This window comes from Herpailurus yagouaroundi, unplaced genomic scaffold, assembly GCF_014898765.1.
Source record: "Herpailurus yagouaroundi ecotype Mexico unplaced genomic scaffold, PumYag 162, whole genome shotgun sequence".
NCBI classification, from domain to species: Eukaryota; Metazoa; Chordata; class Mammalia; order Carnivora; family Felidae; genus Herpailurus; species Herpailurus yagouaroundi.
In genome coordinates this window covers 8,261,758-8,277,457 of record NW_024412403.1, presented here as the reverse complement: position 1 = coordinate 8,277,457, position 15,700 = coordinate 8,261,758, and the positions used below count along the sequence as shown (strand labels likewise).

At 45.1% G+C, this 15,700-nt stretch overlaps 1 protein-coding gene across 1 annotated transcript in view; it reads left to right on the top strand.

The window, feature by feature from the left end:
• The first annotated feature begins 15,226 nt into the window (after positions 1–15,226).
• DYRK1A (dual specificity tyrosine phosphorylation regulated kinase 1A) overlaps positions 15,227–15,700 on the top strand; it is a 155,945-nt gene continuing 155,471 nt past the window's right edge. Inside the window, exon 1 of the mRNA XM_040483927.1 lies at positions 15,227–15,587. The gene's annotated coding sequence lies outside the window, so the exon portion shown is untranslated. The remainder of the gene's footprint in view (positions 15,588–15,700) is intronic.

Sequence of the window (15,700 nt, the reverse complement as noted above, 5' to 3'; positions counted from 1 at the left end):
CTTAAACAAAATATTAGCAAATTAAATCCAACAATTTAGGTTAACACATCATTACCAAGTACATTTAGCATTTGAAAAGCTATTATTAACTAAAAAGTCACTAACAAAATAAAGGAGAAAAACCAAAGGGTCATCTCAATAGATGCAGAAGAGTCCTTCAGTGAAATTCAATACATCAGTCACAAAAACACTCAGTAAAGTAGGAAGAGAAGGATATTTCCCGACTTGGTGAGAGTATCTACAAAGGCCTATGGATAATGTACAAAAATTCTGAATTGTGAGATAGCAAATGCTTTTCCCTCTGGGTTCAGGGAAGAAAAAACATTTGCTCTCACCATTTATCTTCAACATAATACTGGCGGTTCAAATCAGTGTAAGAGCAGAAGAAGTAAGGGACAAAAAAAGCTTATAGTTTGAAAAGAAAGGAGTGACTGGGTGGCTCAGTCAATTAAGCGTCCAACTCTTGATTTTGGCTCAGGTCATGATCTCAAGATTGGTGAGATTGAACCCCATGCTGTTAGCGCAGAGGCTGCTTGGGATTCTGTCTCTCCCTCTCTCTCTGCCTCTCCCTTGCTTATGCTCGCTCTCTCTCTCTCTCTCTCTCTCTCTCTTAAAATAAATATATAGACTTAAAAAAAAAGAAAATGAAGAAGTCAAGTGTTATCCACAGATGATTCTATACACAGAAAATCCAAAGAGAGTTATACAGTCTATTAGAACTAATCAGTGAATTCAGCAAAGCTGTGGGATACATAGTCAAAATACCGAAATCAATTGTTTATATACGTTAGCCACGAAGAAATTGGAGAATGAAAACTAAAGTGAGAAATCTGTTTTAAACAGCCCTTCTAACACTACTGAAGATGTTTACTTTTCCTCACTCCTCACTAAAGCCTGTGTTGATCACTGCTATAAGAGATGTGAAAGACACTCTAGTGGAAAGGTCTGTGTACATTTAAAGTAGTGTTGTGGGTAAAGTTCTCATCCCAGAGTGTTTTAGACGGGGAGAACTTTGCACGGGGAAGCACAAGCAAAACGGAATCATGAGCAATTTGTGGTATTACCTTCAGGGTATCCATAAGTTAAACCAGATCATTATTCACAGACTTGGAAAACGCTGGGACAAGAAGTCATGGCTGTAAGGCAAGAAAGAAAAAAATCAGATATTTCCTTAATACCCACTTGAAAAAGAGGAAAAGCAATTAGAAAGCAGCCCATTAAAGGGAAACACCAAGCCAGTAGGTCTCCAACCAGCTATCGAATGTGCCCATAGTACAAATGATGCAACAAATATGTTCTCTTGCTTCTGCCCAAGTTTCAGGAACCGGCTCATTGAGTTTTTGAGCAGTAAAGAATTTGAGAGATGACTCCGTATACTCTCCCCACCCCACCCCCATCCTTTGCACAGATGAGAGATGGCAGCCCAGAGGGGCTGTGAGGTTTGCCCAAAGTTGAAGCACCAATGAACTGCAGAGTGGTAGCACACGGGCCAGCTGACGCCTCTTCCGGGGGCCTCTCCACTCTTCTGCCTTCCTTCTGTCGGGTTTTGAGAGAGAATTTACAAAGCGTTCGCAGCAATTTGAAGGAAAGACCACCAGCCACAAAGGTAACCCGGTGTCACCAGCAGTCTTGGAACCTGGAGGTTCCCCTGTAGGGGAGGAAGGACTTTCCTCTACCCTCCTAGGCTGTGTAGCTGGGTGTATGAAATAGACAGACAGCAGGCACATTCACAGCAGAAAAGGTCGACAGATGTATTCACTTTTAATATAAGGCACACAGGGGCGTCGTAGGAAAAAAGAGAATACTGAAAGGTGGGTGAGACTTGAAAGCTTATGTATGTCTTAATAGGGGAATGAGGGGGGTGTAGCCAACTTAGGGGACGGCAGATGACTTTAGGGAAGCAGAAGGGGCCCTCAGAAGACTAGATGGGATGCATGACAGTTTCTTCTAGTCTCATGTCTCCAGTGATGAGAGTCTATCTTCCCTGCTGAAGACACTCCTGGGAGGGGATAGATGACCAAGTTCCTTTTGGAGATGTCTCCAGGCAGATGAGGGATTTCAGAGAGAGTCGGCCCTGCACCTGCTGTTCCTCAGTGCCTTCCGTTCAAAATAATCAATGTACCAAAAGTCATATGTTGGGGTGGCTTGTCCTGAAGTTCTTCATGAGAAACAGTCTTGATACAAACTCTTTCTTTTTCTGCAGTCCTCATCACCTCCCTGCCAGGCATTCCAGAGTGAATCATTAAAAGCTGGGTGTGGGCGGTGTGGGAGGGTGAGGTGGAAACTCCAAAAGACTATATGGAGAGAAATGCTTCAGACTATGGACCTGGGATTCCCCAAGACAAGGGTCATCTGACCCCCTCCTTTCTATCCCAGAACTTGCCATATTATAGTTTTTCTGGTGCATGGCTGGTCTTCCCCACTGGCCTCTGACTCTTTCAGATTTGGAGCCCCATCCAATTTATCTTTGTATCTCCCGCATGATCAGGGTGTCTGACACAGTGCAGGTATTCAAATACATGTGGAGTCAATACATGCGGCAACTTCTAACTCGGTGTGTAAAAAATGGCGGCCGTAGGCCCGAAAGTGTCATCTAAGAGAAGAATGTAGGATGAAGGCTAGTTCTGGTTTGACAAGTTGAGACCTCCGGTTTGTTGCTGTTGTTGTTGTTTCCTCGTTTACTTATGTTTAACCACTCACTGTCTGGATTTCCTTCTTGACAAAAACTTGTAACATACAAAGTCGTGAACGGTGCACACTTGCACTCTCACTCCAGGGCAAAGGATTCGGTCCCTTTGCAGATCCAGGGATCAGAAAATAGGCCGTACTCTAATACGATGTCATGGGTATTGACGGAACTATTAACTCCCAGCTGGCTTTGATATATCCTGTGGGGCGCCTGGGTGGCTCAGTCGGATGAGTGTCCGACTTCCGCTCAGGTCATGATCTCACGGTCTGTGGGTTCGAGCTCCGCATCGGGCTCTGTGCTGACCGCTCGGAGCCTGGAGCCTGCTTTGGATTCTGTGTCTCCCTCTCTCTCTGCTCCTCCCCTGCTCATGCTCTGTCTCTCTCTGTCTCAAAAATAAATAAAAAACATTAAAAAAAAAAAAGATATATCCTGGGGTTTTTCGGGCTTAAAAATGCTGCAAAGTGTTGGAACTGACATTCCTTTCATACTTTTCTCCCTTATGGAGAGATGTGTCTGCTTTTTGTTGTTGGAGCTACTGACTATCAGGGACCTCCAATCAATAGCTTGGACAAAGCTGCAGGTACAGCAAATGTCACATGGAAAATTGAAACACGTCACAGAAAGCAGACGGGAGATGGGCGCCTGGGTGGCTCAGTCGGCTACGCGTCCGACTTCAGCTCAGGTCACGACCTCAGGGTTCGTGAGTTCGAGCCCGGCGTCAGGCTCTGTGCTGACAGCTCACAGCCTGGAGCCTGCTTCTGTGTCTCTGTCTCTTTCTGCCCCTCTCCCCGCTTGTGCTGTTTCTCTCTCTCTCTCTCTCTCAAATAAATAAAAAGAAGAAAGCAGATGAGAGAAAGATTAGTAAGAAGGGAGGATATGAAAGTAGTTCCTAAGAACCTAGCAAATAAAGGGGCGTCTGGGTGGCTCAGTTGGTTAAGCATCGGACTTCGGCTCAGGTCATATCTCACAGTTGGCGAGTTGGAGCCCCACGTCCGGCTGTGTGCTGACCGCTCGGAGCCTGGAGCCTGCTTTGGATTCTGGGTCTCCCTCTCTGTCTGCCCCTCCCCCACTCATGCTCTGTGTCTCAAAAATAAATTAAAAAAAAAAAAAAGAACCTAGCAAATAAGGAAGGAAACCAATATTTCTTGGATGTCCACCAGGTTCGTGGTATTCTGGCCTCATTGTTCCCTTTTTTTTTTTTTTTTCCAGAAATGAGAAGTGGGAAGAAGCCTATTTTATGATAACCTGGGCCATTAGAACCTATAGAGACATAGAGCCTGTTTTTTCTCCTGATTACCAATAATTGTAAAAAATCTGAAAAAAGGCACAGAGAAGATAAATGTCACCTGAAATTGCACTACCCAATGACAAATATTACAAAAATTTATTTTAATAATGTACTTTAAAAAAAGTATGCACTTTTTATTACAAAATTAAATACTACTACTTTATAACCTCCTTTTTCTTTTAACAGACTGTGATCATTTTTCTCATGTCATGAAATATTCTTTTATTATGTGTTCTATTTTGACATGGTATGCCACATTTCTTGTTTTTCAATTTTTTGTTTGTTTGTTTGTTTAGAGAAAGAGAGAGTGGGGGAAGAGGGAAGAGGAATGAGAGAGAGAAAGAGAGAGAGAGAATCCTAAGCAGGCTCCATGCTCAGCATGGAGCCTGACACAGGGCTCGATCCCACGATCCTGGTATCATGACTAGAGCCCAAATCAAGGGCTGGGCCCTCAAATGACTGAGCCTTCCAGGCGCCCCCATGATATGCCACATTTTTAAACCGAGGCTCCCCTGCTGGATGTTTAGGTTGTTTTCAATGTTTCAACTTGACGAAATCCTTGAAGCTTGTGAAGGAGGTGTGGGGGCTTGGCCCCGGGAAATAGATGAGATAAGCAAATGTTGGAAGCCAAGGAGTTTAAACTCAGGTGGGGAAATCACAATTTTCTTGCAACATTTGAAGGCTGGCATTTTTTTTAAAGATTTCATTTTATTTCATTTATTTATTTATTTAAATGTTTATTTTTGGGGGCGCCTGGGTGGCGCAGTCGGTTAAGCGTCCGACTTCAGCCAGGTCACGATCTCGCGGTCCGTGAGTTCGAGCCCCGCGTCGGGCTCTGGGCTGATGGCTCAGAGTCTGGAGCCTGTTTCCGATTCTGTGTCTCCCTCTCTCTCTCTGCCCCTCCCCTGTTCATGCTCTGTCTCTCTCTGTCCCAAAAATAAATAAACGTTGAAAAAAAAATTAAAAAAAAAATAATAAATGTTTATTTTTGAGAGAGAGAAAGACAGAGCACGAGTGGGGGATGAGCAGACAGAGGGAGACACAGAATCCGAAGCAGGCTCCAGGCTCTGAGCTGTCAGCACAGAGCCCAACACGGGGCTCAAACTCATGAACTGTGAGATCGTGACCTGAGCCCAAGTCAGATGCTTAACCAACTGAGCCACCCAGGCGTCCCTTAAAGATTTCATTTTTAAGTACTCTCTACATCCAAGTGGGGCTTGAACTCACAACCCTGAGATCAAGAGTCACACATGCCACTGACTGAGCCAGCCAGGCACCCCGAAGTTTGGCATTTCTAAGAGGAGTTTGACTTGGTCTGTGCGGAGCCAACAGGGAAGACTTCGGGTGGGTGGAAAGTCTGGGGAGATCAATTTCTGGTGCATAAAGACAGACTTTCCTCAGCCAAGGGCAGTCAAAAGTCTGGTTAGTTTCAGGAAGTCGTGAGTTTCCAGCTGGTGAAGATGCTTAAGCATAGGCTTAAGATCACGTCTGTGAATATAATGCCTTCACTATGTTTAGAGAGACTGGTGCATTTGAGAGTGTGGAATAAGTCACTTGTTCACCTATTTTTTTTTTTGGAAGGGGAAAGCCAGTTGGGAAAGGCTTCAAAAGTGAAAATTTGAATGCAATGTGCTTATTCTATATATCAGGGCCCAATATTTGCATAATGATTGACAGTTCACAAAGATGATAAAGAATCCCCGTTTATCTTTTTATTTTTCCTGTTACTACTTTTTTATTTATAAGAATCCCCCTTTTAAAACGAGGAAAAAGATCCAGAGAGGCTAAGTTGCCCAGGACCTTACAGCTGGGATGCGGTTGACCCTAGACTAGATCCCCACATTCTTCATCCCTACAACCACTTTTTTCCCAATTGCTCTGATGATTACTAAGGTCACCAACTCTTCTAGAAAGTCCAGATTCACAGGACATTGCCTATGCCCTGCTTACCTGCAAGAAAATGAAAATCCTTTCAATGACGAATGTGACCAGCATGTCGCCATACAGTTAACAGATAAGGTCTCCTGTGTGTTTTTTCTGGCCCATAGCAGCGACTTCACGATTAGGGTTTGGACAGGTTAAGGGCCTGGCTCTTCCCATTCTGATAGCCTACGTGCTTATGATGGCTCAGGTGACTTCTGCCCGGGACAGAGCGCCCTTCCTTAGTGGTCTGAAATCATATACCTCGAACATGTTGGACCCTTTCAACTCAGAACCCTGGACCCCTGGGCTTTGCCCTCCACTCTACCTGCCTCGCTGCACAGCACGTCACCCAGGAATTGGTTCCTGCTTTCTGCTTCCTCCTGAATTCTTGCCTTCATCCCAGTCCTTCTCGGACTAGACATTCTAGAAGGAAATGTCAAGGTCCCATTTTGGCAGCATCTTCAGGTGACCAGCTCCCTGCTGCACCCCTACCACCCCTGGGGGGGGGCCCGCCCGTCGGGCCCCGCCGGCACCCGCCACGGCCGGCCCCCCGGACGCGGCGCCCCAACCCGCCTTTCTAGCCAGAGTAAATCAGAAGGTATCATGACAGTGACATCCCCACCCCCCAAGTCACACTCCTTCCGTGCTTCACTGAAGCCACTGCAGCCTTTCCTGTGGGTTGACAACCCTCCCAGTCAGGATCCCCACCAGTCTTCAGGAAGCCTGCATCCACTGTGGGAGGGAGAGGAAAGCCGGAAGCAGATGGCCACCCCCTTTCAAGCCCGGGTGAAGAAGTGTATTCCTCTTGGTTTTAACCATTTCCTGGTTTCAGCTGCTTGCCTACTGAAGCCACTTCCTGCTGTCTTGCAATCCTGTGGTGGTTTTATTCTCACCAGAACATTTATTTGGTAACTAGTATATGCCAAGCACGGGGGAGGGGAGGTAAAAAAAAAGCCAAGTGAGTTAGGTCTCTGCTCTTGAAGAGCTTCTTTTTCTCCCGGCTGACGGAAAAGGGAGCTTTCAATAAAAACACAGGAAGGTAAAGGCTTTGGCCAGGGAACAAGGCCTTCCAGGGGGGAGAAGAGTATGCAGAAAAGAGCCAGTTATGTTCTGGGGTCTCAACTGGCCAAGAAGGACCTAGGGGTTAGATCGTGACACACTAATAAGTAGTAGAAATGTTATACCCTAGAGGCGCCTGGGTGGCTCAGTAGGTTGTGTGTCCGACTTCGGCTCAGGTCATGATCTCACAGTTCATGAGTTCGAGGCCCGTGTTAGGCTCTGTGCTGACAGCTCAGAGCCTGGAGCCTGCTTCGGATTCTGTGTCTCCCAGTCTCTCTGCCCCTCCCATGCTCTCTCTCTCTCTCTCTCAAAAATAAATTAACGTTAAAAAAAAAAAGAAAGACAGAAACGTTATCCTGAAAGCTAAGAGAGCCCTTTGGGTTGTTCAAATGACACAGCATTTGAGAAAAAGTCCCTGTGGCCCTGGAAAGGAGGGTGACAGAGAAAGGAGACAGGGAAGCTAGGAGGGGGCTTTTACTCTTTATTTTATTCTGTTTTGTTTTCCGCTTTTCAAACCACGTACTTGAATTGTTTTTATTAAAAAAATTAAACATTATCTGGGAAATGGGATTAGTGGCTCCTTTTGTCTGGTCCTCTATACTCTGTGTGTTACATATTTAAGAAGGAAATGTAATAAATAATTTTTGCTTTTTTTCCAACGTTTTTATTTTATTTTTGGGACAGAGAGAGACAGAGCATGAACGGGGGAGGGGCAGAGAGAGAGGGAGACACAGAATCGGAAACAGGCTCCAGGCTCTGAGCCATCAGCCCAGAGCCTGACGCGGGGCTCGAACTCACGGACCGCGAGATCGTGACCCGGCTGAAGTCGGACGCTTAACCGACTGCGCCACCCAGGCGCCCCAATAATTTTTGCTTTTAAGAGTCTGGAAGTAAATTCAGATGTGGGAATAGACAGACGTGTTTGCTTTCCTTCATAAATGGACTTTTGACTATTTGGCCCTGCCCCTGAGTTACTAACAGTGCAGGCAGGCAGCTATATAGATGTTAAAAGACTCAGCAACACAGGGGCGTCTGGGGGGCTCAGGCAGTTAAGTGTCCAAACTCAGCCCAGGTCATGGTCTCGCCTTTCCCCGAGTTTACGCCCTGCATCAAGCTCTGTGCTGACAGCTCAGAGCCTGGAGCCTACTTCAGATTCTGGGTCTCCCTCTCTCTCTCTGCCCCTCCCTGGCTTGTGCTCTGTCTCGCTCCCTCTCTCTCTCTCTCTCTCTCATGAATAAATAAACCTTAAAGAAAAAATTTTTAAATAAAAAAAAAAAGAGTCAGTGACACAGAGGTCCTTCTGAAATCTCTGTCCACTGAGAATGCCTGAATTTATAGTTTCTCAAACTGGAGATACCTGGGGTGAACTGCAGACTGTGCACGAACACTGGTTTGAGAAACACTGCGGTGGTAGAACTAACTAGTTCCATGGTGATCACGAACAGAACTGGATCTCTTACGTGGAATTTTCTTTTGCTGGCTTTGCTGACTGCAACAATCTTTCCTCTTGTGCTAGAGAAATCCCATCCATTTTAAGATCAGAAGAGAACATTTCCTGCTTCTGTACAAATCGCTGGACAGTTTCCCCTAAATTTTTACAATTGCCTGAAACGTCAGATGGGATGGAGGAAAATAGGAAGCAAATGGCTAGAGCTCACCATTCATTTAAAAAATACAAAACGAGGGGCGCCTGGGTGGCTCAGTTGGTTAAACGTCCGACTTCGGCTCAGGTCACGATCTCGCGGTCCGCGGGTTCGAGCCCCGCATTGGGCTCTGGGCTGATGGCTCAGAGCCTGGAGCCTGCTTCCGATTCTGTGTCTCCCTCTCTCTCTGCCCCTCCCCCGTTCATGCTCTGTCTCTCTCTGTCTCAAAAATAAATAAACGTTAAAAAAATTTTTTTTAAAAATACAAAACGATATTGTATTTATGGTGGACCAGATACAGTGGTAGTGGATGAAAGGCTGAAAGTGTAGGATCCTTGCCCTACGAGCACGCTGGTGGTTAAGAGACAGGCATGCAAATGCAGTATAATAAAGTGACGCCACTGCCACAATCACAGACGTCTTTTGAATTGGATAGAAGCAAAACAGCAAAAATGTTGAAGACGGTAGCAGGAAATGCACATATCAGTAAACACTGTAGGAATATTAAATGATGTCCATTACGTAGCTACATTAAAAAGCCAAGAAAACAATCCCCAACTCACGAATTGTTGAGCTAACGAAGCGTTGAAGTAAGTGACCTTTGTAGATTTCTGTGTCTTCTACCTAATTTTTAATTCCACGTACTTAATTGTTTTTCAGTTTCATTAGGGCATTTTGTCCCAACCTGTTAACTTTGAGGAAGCTATTATATACCTATGAATCAATATATTAAAGTGCATTCCTTTTCAAGTCTTGCCAAAATGTTGCAAAATACTGTTTCGGGGCGCCTGGGTGGCTCAGTCGGTTGACTGACTTCGGCTCAGGTCATGATCTCACAGCTTGCGGTTCGAGCCCCACGTCGGGCTCTGTGCTGACAGCTCAGAGGCTGGAGCCTGCTTCGGATTCTGTGTCTCTCTCTCTCAGCCCCTCCCCAACTCATGCACTGTCTCTCTCTCTCTCTCAAATATAAATAAACATTAAAAAATTTTTTTTAAATACTGTTTCAAGCTATTCTCAAACAGTGCAAAATATATACTATTACATATTCTATTTAACCATTCACATTTTCTATTTAGCCTTTATCTTGATGTCACAGGAAAAGAAAATGTTAACTATAATTCGTGCGATAATACTTGGTAAACGTTCTTACATGATAGGAAAGTTATGAATATTGTCCTCCTTTTTAAAGATGGCACCGTTTGGGGCGCCTGGGTGGCGCAGTCAGTTAAGCATCCGACTTCGGTTAAGCATCCGACTTCAGCCGGGTCACGATCTCGCGGTCCGTGAGTTCGAGCCCCGCGTCGGGCTCTGGGCTGATGGCTCAGAGCCTGGAGCCTGCTTCCCGATTCTGTGTCTCCCTCTCTCTCTGCCCCTCCCCCGTTCATGCTCTGTCTCTCTCTGTCCCAAAAATAAATAAAAAACGTTGAAAAAAAAATTTTAAAGATGGCACCGTTAGATCCAAATCTTGGCATCGAGCAACCTTGTAAGCAACCTCCTGATGCTAGGAGAATGGAGCATTTGGTCAAAGGTCTCATCAAGAGGAGGTAGGAGGGGGGAGGGCAGAGGCTGAGGCAGGGAAAAGGTCCAGGTTAGATCCCCCGGGGAGACAGGAATAGAGATGGCCACAGATAAATCAGGGTGATGGGCATCTAACACCAGCCTAACCATTACATATAGCTTTCCAGTTTCCTTTCCTTTGTTCCCTTTTATTTCTTTTTTTGCAGTAAAGTTAAAAAAAAAATAGAAATAGAAAAATTAAAATTAGAAAAATAAAATCAATAAAATCCCACCTCTCTCCCAGATGAGCATGGAATGAGTATATATACAGGCAGGGAATAAATAGCCAATAGACATATAAAAGACAGAAGACCTTAAATAATCAAAGAAAGGTAAATTAAAACAAGAGCGTGGTAGAGAGTGGGAAAAGTCATTCTCACACATGACTTTTACGACTGCAAATTGGTGAAATCGCTTCTGAGGGATATTTTGGCAACAGGAATCAAAGCTTTTTAAGGATGTATGCCCTTACCTCACCTGAGGAATAATAGCTGGACAGGCGTGTTAAATGTATTTATGCGATGTTTATGCAGCTTTACTTATTTATTTGTTTTAAATATTTATTTTGAGAGAGAAAGAAAGAGAAAAAAATGTGAGAGCGGGGGAGGGGCAGAGAGAGGGAGAGAGAGAGAGAGAGAGAGAATCCCAAGTCCCTACGTGAGGCTTGAACTCACAAAACGTGAGATCGTGACCTGAGCTGAAACTAGGAGTTGGATGTGTAACTGACAGAGCCACCCAGGCACCTCTGTACAGCTTTAGTTGTAATAAAAAAGGGAAAACTTCCTTAAACAATAAAGGAACAGTTAAATGAATTATGGCCCACTCAACTGATAGCATACTTGCAGCTGTTGAAACAATCACCTCAATGTTACCTGATTAACAGAAAAACGTGTTCATAACAGAATTGTAAGTAAAGAAGGCATGAAATGCACCTCTATGTGTGTATGCATTCATTCCTAAGAATGTCTGGGAGGGTATATGTCAATATGAAGATATGAAAAAGGTTTATCTCTGGGGACACCTACGAATGATCTGTACCTCTTTACTGTTTTCCATTTCATAAAACTGTTTGCAGTGACCATATATCACTTTTTTTTTTTTTGGATCTCTGATGTAGAGAACTGAGTACAGCTGATCCCGGAAATGTATTTTCTCTTGTGACTTAAAAGCAAATTTTAATGTTTATTTATTTTTGAGAGAGAGAGAGAGAGAGAGGCAGAGTACAAGCAAGGGAGGGGGAGAGAGAGAGAGAGAGAGAGAGAGAGAGAGAGAGAGAGAGAGACAGAATCTGAAGCAGGTTGCAGGCTTCAAGCTGTCAGCACAGAGCCTTATGTGGGGCTTGAATCCACAAACTTTGAGATCATGACCTGAGCTGAGGTCGGGTGCTTAACTGACTGAGCCAGGCTCCCCTCTTGTGATTTTTTAAAAACAATTGTCTTGTGGCATTTGGGTGGCTCAGTTGGTTAAGCGCCCGACTTCAGCTCAGGTCATGACCTCATGGCTTGTGGGTTCAAGCCTCACGTCGGGCTCTGTGCCCACAGCTCAGAGCCTGGAGCCTGTTTTGGTTTCCGTGTCTCCCTCTGTCTCTGCCCCTGCCCCTGCCCCCTCACACTCTGTTTCTCTCTCCTTCAAAAATCTGTAAACATTAACAAAATTAAAAAAAATAATAATGGGAGAGCCCCTGATAACCTTTAAAAAAAAATTACAATTTTCTCGGGGCGCCTGGATGGCTAGGTCGGTTGAGTGTCCGACTTCAGCTCAGGTCACGGTCTCGCTGTCCTTGAGTTCGAGCCCCGTGTCGGGCTCTGTGCTGACAGCTCAGAGCCTGGAGCCTGTTTCAGCTTCTGTGTCTTCCTCTCTCTCTGCCCCGTGTGCTCTGTCTCAAAAATAAGTAAACATTAAAAAAATTAAAAAAAATTCTTTTCTTTCTCTAGCTTATTGTAGGAATACAGTTTATAATACACATGACATACAAAATATGTATTAATTGTATGTTTATGTTATTGGTAAGGCTTCTGGTCAACAATAGACTCTTAAGAGTTAAATTTTGGGAGAGTCAAAAGTTCTCTGTGTTGGCTGTAATGGGAAGGGGGTGTCTGCATCCCTAACCCTGTGTTGATCGAGGGCCAACTGTATTAACTTCTTTGTTCATAACATACTACCATTGTCAGTTTAAATAATGCCCGTCTCTTGTCTTATTTTGTTTGTTTTTAATGTTTTATACACATGAATTACTATTAAATTCAGAGCAAACAGTAAAACTTGTATAAAGGGATCAATCAAGGACCTTCATTCAGAAGTCTATGAGAAGAGCATGGGTGTCAGATTGCAGCCACACCACTGTGCAGGGATAAGTTGTCAATAGTCCACCTTCTCACCTGGTAGGAGGGGCAGGGACAGGAATATTTGTTAGTTTGTCCTTGGAAAGTTTGGGTTCTAATTCCTGGCAGGGCTCCAACTAGTGAACTCCTGGGCTTAGTAGGTGCACCACCAAGATTGGTCATTAACACAAGGGGAAACAAACAAAAAATCCGGGCATCTTGGCTTGGATCTGTGAATTAGTTTGCTAGGGCTGCCAAAACAAAGCACCACCAACCAGGTGGCTGGACAGAAATTTACTGCCTCACAGTTCTGGAGGCTACAACTCCAAAATTCTGGTGTCAGGAGGTTGGTTTCTTCTAAAAAAAAATTTTTTTTAATGTTTATTTCTGAGAGAGAGAGAGATGGAGCATGAGATGGGGGGAGGAGCAGAGAGAGAGGGAGACACAGAATCCACAGCAGGCTCCAGACTCTGAGCTATGGGCACAGAGCCCGATGTGGGGCTTGAACCCACGAACTGTGAGATCATGACCTGAGCTGAAGTTGGACGCTTAACCAACTAAGCCACCCAAGCACCACAGGAGGTTAGTTTCTTCTAAAGGCTGTGAGCAATAATCCCAACTTCTCTTTTAGTTTCTGGCAGTTATCCCTTGGCTTGTAGAAGGTGTTTTCCTTTGTCTTCCCTGTGTGTGTTTCTGTCTCTGTCCAAATTTCCTGTTTTTAAAAGGACATAAGTCATATTCGATTAGGGCTTACTCTTGATTACCTCTGGTAAGAACCCAATCTCCAAATACTCTTGAGCCATCTTGGTGTGGAAAGAATATGGGCTTTGCAATTATACCTGGGTTTCAATGTTGGCTTTACCAGGTACTGGGGCTATGACCTTGGGAAAGTTTTTTGAATTACTCAGAACTTATTTTCTCATCTGTATAGTGGGGATATAATGTTGCTATGAGATTGGAGCTACCCCAGAATGTATTGGGTAAATGGAGGCTATTATTATTTGTGAGTTGGGGGGGGGGTCTTTGCTTTTAGAGGTTCACTTCTATGATTGGATATATCTGCCACTGGGTCTGCTAGGGCTAAGTCTCAGATGACAGTGATGAACCTGGTCAACACTGAACTGGCATTTCTACCAGAGTCCTTCCTGCCTACCTGTGTTCACTTGTTTGGAGTCAGTACAACTTACATGTTCCTTTTTAGGTGAAGCCCTATGTAAAACTAATTTTACAGCACTCCAACCTGGACACGATAGTTCATTGATCAATATTGTGTAAGGCTGTCAGGCTGGGGGTAGGGGTGTTGGGGAGAAGGGATACAGCCTTCTAGATATGAAGACCATCAATGCTTTCTATGATGCATGACTATTAGCTCAAGATTCTGCCTCAACCTGATCTTAGCTCAAGGTTCTGCCTCAACCTGATCTTCCAGATTGATTTGACTGAAGACAAGGACACATTTCCTGAGACATTGCCATAAAATTTTGCAGGTTACCTAGAAGTTTAATTATGCAAGTTTCCTTCATCACCAGCAATAAAAATTTGACTCAAATCTAGTGTTACCGGTTGTAAATGCTTAAGTGTTCTGATAGAAGTGAAACTGGTGAATCAGGGTGGGGTGGGGAGCAGGGAGAAGACGAGCCAGTGGAGGAAGAAGTTGATTGTGTAAGTTGTGTAAAGAGAAGTGTGAGCTTGGGAAGAATCAAGGTAGGATCTTTCACCTCAGTAGGGACATGCTTGGCTACTTCCTTCAAAAAAATCAAGTTGAATGTGGATTTTAATTGCATTAGTGAGTCAATTTTGAGGAGCAGCAATCCAAAAGAACTTAAAAAAATTTATTTATTTTTGCGGGGGGGGGGGGGCGGGGAGGGGGGAGGAGAGAGGGAGGGGAGGGGCAGAGAGAATTCCAAGCAGGCTGTGCCCTGGGAGGAAGTGGGGCTCCAACCCAAGAACCCTGAGATCATGACCTGAGCAGAACCCAAGGGTCTGATGCTTAACTGACTGAACCACCCAGGCGCCCCCCAAGTGAACTTTTGATAACATGGAGAATCAGTCTGAAGTAAGCTATTTGCCTGACTACTTTTTAGCTAATTTATTTGAGGTTTAGTCTGATTTTTTCAGGGCCTGGCTAATTTGAATTGTTGCCTTATACCAATGTTCTGATAAGTGTAGGAGGGAAACGTTTGTTGTAAATCATTTAAAGCAAGTATCTTTCCTTGAGTCACATAGGATAGAGACCAGTACTTATTATGGGGCCTTTCTGTACACCAACAAGATCATATCTGTTGCTAATGTATTTGTGAACAGCTTAAAAAAACTGGAACACTATCATATGACGGGAAAATAAGCTTAGAAATCAATAAATTTGTGACTTGGTGTAAAATAACACCTATTATCATCCTTTTTAGCGTAACATTTTTAAGTGCCATTTTGTTAGCATTGGCACAGAATATAATTTTTAGCCAGTGGCTGTCTACTGCTTACAATGTAGCCAGCACAGCATGGCTACTAGCATATCTAGATTTTAATGCCTGGGAAGCACACCTAGCGATATTTAGCCAGGCGGAAGGGGTATATAAAATAAAAACGCACGGAAGCCAGAATATTAATGAAGAGCGGTGGGCGAAAAGAATCGGGAAGCGGAGATGGTGCATCAAAGAGGAAAACAGGGAGTTGGGCAACCAGGATACAGTAATAGCTCAAGAGGATGAATGTTGGGGGCATTCCGTTCCAGAAGGAAAGGCTGCGCCCAGAAAGGTGGGGAGGGGTTTGGAATAGGTGGGAAAGCCTGGGAGAGCGTGCACAGCCTAAAAAAGTTTTTATGATGGCTCCGTGCATAATATCTGATCGTTGGCATTGGTTGCCGCAAAAATCGAGAGGCAGGATTTAATCAAGGTGTCAGCCGCAGGGGCATCCCGGATTCGGGCGAAGCGTCCGGAATTCCTGAGATGTCTGAAACGCGGAGGCGGCCTCTTCCCCACCCCCGCCGCGGCCTCCGTGGGCATTTTCCGGCGAGGGGGGCACGCGAACCCTTCGAAGAACAGTTGAAACGCGCGGCCGTGCGCACCCGGGCCCCCCTCCCGCGGCCGGCGCGCTCCCCGGGGATGAAGGTGAGAGCCCCGGGCCCGGGCGCCAGGGGGTGGGCTTCCCGGGTCCCCGCGCGGCCGCAGAGCCCGGCCCCCTCCCCCTCGGCGCGGGCGGGGCTGCGGGCGCACGACGCGGA